Source organism: Rhinolophus ferrumequinum, chromosome 7 (genome assembly GCF_004115265.2).
Source record: "Rhinolophus ferrumequinum isolate MPI-CBG mRhiFer1 chromosome 7, mRhiFer1_v1.p, whole genome shotgun sequence".
In the NCBI taxonomy this organism is placed as follows: domain Eukaryota; kingdom Metazoa; phylum Chordata; class Mammalia; order Chiroptera; family Rhinolophidae; genus Rhinolophus; species Rhinolophus ferrumequinum.
The window spans coordinates 92,153,613-92,159,612 of NC_046290.1; positions in this window are offsets into that span (position 1 = coordinate 92,153,613).

The following is a 6,000-nucleotide window of genomic DNA, read 5'->3' on the forward strand; positions in this document are numbered from 1 at the left end:
GCCCCCTTCCTACCCTGACAGGAGCAGAGGTGGGGTCTGGGATGAGGCTCTCGGGCTGGGCAGAGGCCCGGGGACATGTGAGAGCTGTTTGTCTACCTGTGCCTCTCAGTCAGCAGGAATCTCTGAACCGATTCCTCCCCTCCAGCAAGAGGGCTGAGCTGCAGACATCACCCCCAAGCCTGAAGCTTCATTCTTGTTTCCTCAATGGACTCGCCCCTCGGAAGGGTTGGGGTAGCCTCAGGTGTAGGGTTAAAACTTGAACACAGAATGTGTCATCCTTCAGGTTCTCCCATCCCTCTCTTCTGACAGCCACTTTCCCTGCGGATTGCCCAAAGCTGGAATCCAGGCATGGAAGTAGGGGAGGCACTGACGGCTGTCACTTTGCTGAACTGAGGGCCCAGAGTATGAGAACATGGCAGAGGGTCTGCCCTACTTCTAAGGGTGGCAGTCAGGCACTGCTCCTGAGGTGTTCCCAGGTTAAAATGAATTTAAGGGAGACGGAAGAGGAGGTGACGGCCACTACCCTGGGCTCTCCCAAGGGGTGGAGCACCAAGACCCAGCAGCAGGAGGTCAAGTGAAAAGGAGCTTCTCTCCACAGTGTGGCCCCCACGGCGAGACCCTCAGGCCCGTCTCTCAAAGTGGCGCTTCCAGAAAGCCAGACTTGGTAGGACTCAGAAAACCACAGCCGTTGCACAGATAGCAGCAACATTTTTAGGGGGTTTCTTTGCTCCTCAGCCAGCATTTCAGGGGCCTGCTCTGAGCCAGGCCAGGCACAGAGTGGGCTGGCTGGGCAGGCAGCAAGGCAGGCTCATCACAGTGTGGGGGCAGCCACAGAGCGTTGCGTACTGAGGCCATACAGAAGATGTGTCCCCGCTGATGGACGGCGTTGGGGTGGGCTGGGGGGCTGCAGGTGCAAGGGGCAGGGAGTGGGACACGAGACTGAAAGGGCCTTGAGTTCAAGGACAGAATTGCAGGGCATCAGGGAGCCCGAGACAGTTTGAAATGGGAGCTGAAGTGGGGTCAGGTCGGTGTTCTAGACAAATCACTCTGGGGTCAGAGGGCACGGGGGGTATTAGAGAATGAATTAGAAGGGGGGTGGAAATGCGGCCAGGGGGCCAGGGAGGTTGTGGTAGGCCTGGGGGAGGGGCGATTAGCTGTGCCGGCAGAAGAGGAGAGGGAGAACAGTGATGGAGGAAAGAGCATCAGTAGGTGGACGGGAAGGGGAATTGGGAAAAGATGGCTTTTCCTACTCTGGCTGAGGCTTGGAGGACAGCGTGGTCCCTGCTGGACCCACTTGGATAGCTCCACCTGAGAAGGGCTGTGGAGAACACGGAATCCAATCCCACACCTAGGAGAGAAGGAAGAGACATCTTGCTGTCTCCAGCAAAGGTCTCCCAGGGACTGTCAGTCTCTCTCTAGTCTGGGACCACACCTTCCAACTCTTTGTTGTCAGATCTCCCAGCTCTTTCTTCAGGAAAGAGATGGTGTGGGGACAGAGCCAGGAGAGCAGTTTCCAGGTTCTCCGCCTCACGTGGAAAGGTGCTGGCTCGGGTAGTAGATGGCCGTCAGCTGTGACTAGTTGGCCATCAGCTGTTACCGGTTAGCCATTAGCCACTAATATAACTGCCGTGGCTAAGTTAGCAAGCAAGGATTGCGGATTGCAGAGAGGCGTGGATTGCAGTTAGCACGGCGGATTGCAGTTGGCAATTGAGGTTGGTTGGCAGAAAAGTGGATGGCGGGTTGCGGATCGTGTGGCTCCTGCTTCCTGTGTCTCCAACCCAGCCGCCAGCGAGACTATAGTGGTGTGACTCCCCTATCTATGGCTCCGTGGGTGTTCCTTTTTGGCCTCACCGTATCCTGCATTCTGCTGTGGGGAGCGGGACTAGAGTCCCTGCAGCACAGATGGCGTTAGGTGACCCCTCCTGAGCCACAGAAGGGTAATTTTGGCTACCCAAAGTCTCCAAGATGAAGCGCTCAGAACTGCGGTGAGGTAATCACTGCCATTGATACTCTCCTGGAAGGGACCCTCAACCCAGAGACAGGTCCACGGTGAGGATAGGTCTGGGCCCATGAGCTTTACTGAGGCTGACCTGGTCTCAGAGGGCACCAGGGTAAACCAAGGGTACAGTGACTCCCGTGGAAAATGCCCCAGGACTCACCACGTGGAGTGGGTTTTCCCTTCCTCTCCCCACCAGCCAGACAAAGAAATGGGAAAATGCTCTGTATCCTGCTTCTAGGCGTGAAGCTGAACTTGCTGCAAGGAGGTCATGCCATGGGAAAGGAGGTATGTATGCGGGGGGAGGGCACCTTTGCCCCATCAAAATGCAGAGCTGGGTATTTTATGGCCCTAAAGGTGAACAATCCTTCAGAAATGGAATTGGTGTACCAGCAATGATTCAAATAAACAGTTTCCTCTGGCAAGCGCTTTTAACTCAGCCAAGTTTGAGCCCCTTTGGGGTAGAAGTAAAATTCCTGGGACCTAAAGGGATTCTTATATGCTTAGAATTAAGAGACAGTAAAGCAGTGCATTAATACAAATTTTGAGTAGTGAATCTCAATCATTCTCCCAAAATCCTTTAAAAAGGGAAAAAAGATGCTTCTGGCCAAAACTGCCATCCTGCAGGTAGAAAGTTTCTGCAGTGCCCGCCTCCCCCCCTCCAAAAAAAAGGTCGGAGGTTCTTAATTTCTTTTGTGCCTCAGACCCCTTGGCAGTGTGGTGGAGCGTAGGGACCCCCACTCAGAATAATGTTTTAAACTCATGAAGTAAAATATGTAAACTTCAAAGGAAAGCAGTTATACTGAAATTCAGTCAAAATATTACATATAATAAAAAAGTACTTAAAAATATTCTTAACTTGTGATGTGGTAATATATGCATTTCTTTATTAACACTTTAAATAGCAAGCTCTAGCAGCGGCTATAATAGCTACCGTAATTTCAAAGAATTATGAGAGTAAATGACACTTCAAAGTTTCTGCAGCAACCAAGATATAATGTGAAATATCCCTGATTTCTACTCGTGGCAAAGTGACAGGTGCTGCTGATACTGCTGTGATTTCTCCTTAAATGAAAGAAATACAATTTTTAGTTAGAGGTGAAGTAAAATAAAGATAGAATTTTATTCCCATTCAAGTTCACGGACTTAGTGAACCATCTCAGGGCCTCAGGTTAACAATCCTGCTCTAAAGATTGAGGACAGATGACCCGGATTTGCATCGAATGTTCAGGAATGCCAGAGGGCAGTGCTGTGATGAGGAATCACACGGCCACCATCCAAAAGCCTTCAGCCGCCCCATCTGACAGGTGGCCTGCCGCGTTAACTAACCTGATCCACTTGAACAGGATCAAGAATCCCAATCTCGTGAAATGAATGGGACAGGGACCCACGTCTTAGAGGTGAGAGGAGGCTTGTGTGGTTCTGGAAAATTCTCTCTCACTGACCATATTCTTCTCCCTGTTCTGGATTGGATGGAGAGAGAGCTAATTAAAAGGGCGGGGGGGGGGGAAGGCTTTATGCTCATAGAGATTTATGCATTATAACTTTGAACTTGGAGCTTTGTCAGTTGGAAAGATGTTTTGTAACTTAATTGAGATGAAAGTTTGGTGCTCGGGAGCTTTGAAGAACACCATGAAATTCACAGAGAGAGTAGAGTAGAGGTTACCAGGGGCTGTGGGGAGGGGAGCAGGCGATATTGTTTAATGGGTACAGAATTTCTCTGTGGGGTGACGAAAAGATTTTGCAAATAGATATGGTGATGCTTGCACAACATTGTAATATAATTAATGCCACTGAATTTGTGGGGACAGAGTCCCAGAGAGCAGTTTCCAGGCTCTCAGCCTCACGTGGAAAGGTGCTGGCTCGATTATTAGATGGCCATCAGCTGTGGCTAGTTGCCATCAGCTGTTACCGGTTAGCCATTAACCACTAATATAACCGCCGTGGCTACGCTAGGGGGTTGGTTGGTGGTTGGTTGGCAGAGAAGCGAATGGCGGGTTGGGATCATGTGGCTCCTGCTTCCTGTGTCTTCAACCCAGCTGTCAGTGAGACCATCTATGGTTCCGTGGGTGTTCCTTTTTGGCCTCACCATATCCTGCATTCTGGTGCGGGGAATGGGACCAGAGACCCTACATGACAGAATTTTACACTTAAAAAGGGCTAAAATGGCTCTTTCCATAAGCAGCCTAAGGTGACCTCTGAAAATGGTTCGCTCTTCCCTTGACCCAAAGAACCCTGCAAAATCTTTCAAATAGAAAGGTTCAACCTGAAATCTATGTAATTTTGCTGACAATTGTCACCCCAATAAATTAAAAAAATATAAAATTTAAAAAAAAAAAAAGAAAGGTTCAAATCTTGGTGTTCACTTTAAGAACACGTGAAACTGCCTGGGCCATCAAGGGTATGCATATCTGAAAAGCCTCCAAGTATCTGAAGGATGTCACATTACAGAAGCAATGTGTGCCATTCCATTGTTACGGTAGTGGAGTTGGGAGGTGTGCGCAGGCCAAACCGTGAGGCTGGACACAGGGTCAGTGGCCCAAAAAGAGTGCAGAAGTTTTGCTGCGCGTTAAAATGCTTTAAAATGCAGAGAGGAATGCTGAGCGTAAGGGTTTAGATGGAGACTCTCTGGTCACTGAGCACAGCCAGGTGAACAAATCTCCCAAGATGCAGCGCAGAACTTCCAGAGCTCACGAGCGGAGTATCCCATACATGAGCTCTTCCTGCCACACTGAGGTGATCCTCACTGAGAAAGCAGATTGTTCCTAAGCCAGGAGAGGAGGTGGCACAGAAGAAAAAGATCTCCCAGTAGAAACTGAAGAAACAAAACCTTGTGGGCTGGGAGTAAATTCAGCATCAAATAAACGCTAGTAAAAGTTAAAAAAAAAAAAAAAAAAAGGTTAAAATGGCAAATTTTGTTATTTATATTTTAACACACACACCAAACAAATTACCATTTACACACAACAGACTGGCAAAAATTAAAGTTGTTCAATACCCCATACGGCCAAAATTGGATCAATGAGAACTTTTAGTGGAGTGGGGCAGGTATAGATTGATATGGCCATTTTGAAAAGCTTTTGGCATCATGGAGTAATGTTGAAGTGATGCACTCTTTTTAGCCAGAAATTTCATACGTATATTTTTTTACAACAGTAATTACTTTATTTTTTGTATTTTTAAGATTTTTATTAAAATATAGTTAGCATACAATATTATATTGGTTTCAGGTGTACATCATACTTACCCACCTGGTTCTACACAGAGTTATTACCACATTATTGATTATATTCCCTGTGCTAAAGAAGTGATCACCATGATAAGTCCAGCAGCCATCTGACACTGTACCACGCTGTCACAATGTTATTGACTATATTCCCTATGCTGGACATTACATCCCCAAGACTTACTTGTTTTATACCTGGAACTTTGACTCTTATTCCCCTTTATCTTTTCCCCCTTTTTTTAATTTTGACATTTAATATTTTATATTAATTTCAGGTATACAGCTTAGTGGTAAGACATTTACAAGTATATAATTTAAGAAGTGATCCCTCTGACTATTACACACCTGGCACTATATATAGTTATTACCATATTATTGACTGTATTCCCTATGCTGTACTTCATATTCCCATGACTATTTTGTAGCTATACAAATTTGTAGTTTTAATTCCTTTACCTTTTTCACCCTGTCCTCCAACTCTCCTCCCATCTATCACCCCAACAAATATAGTACCCATCTGACACCATACATAGCTATTACAATATTATTGACTATATTCCTTATGGTATACCCTACACCCCCATGACTACTCAATTTTTTGGATTCTTTTCTCTTTTTGCTGTTTTGATTGGGTGTTTTCTGCTACTTTATCTTCTAAATCACTGATTTGATCCTGCTTCATCTAATCTGTTGATTCCCTGTAATGTATTCTTCATTTCCGCTTTTGTAGTCTTTATTTTTTTTTTATTTTTTTTTTTTAGGAAAGACTGAACTTTTT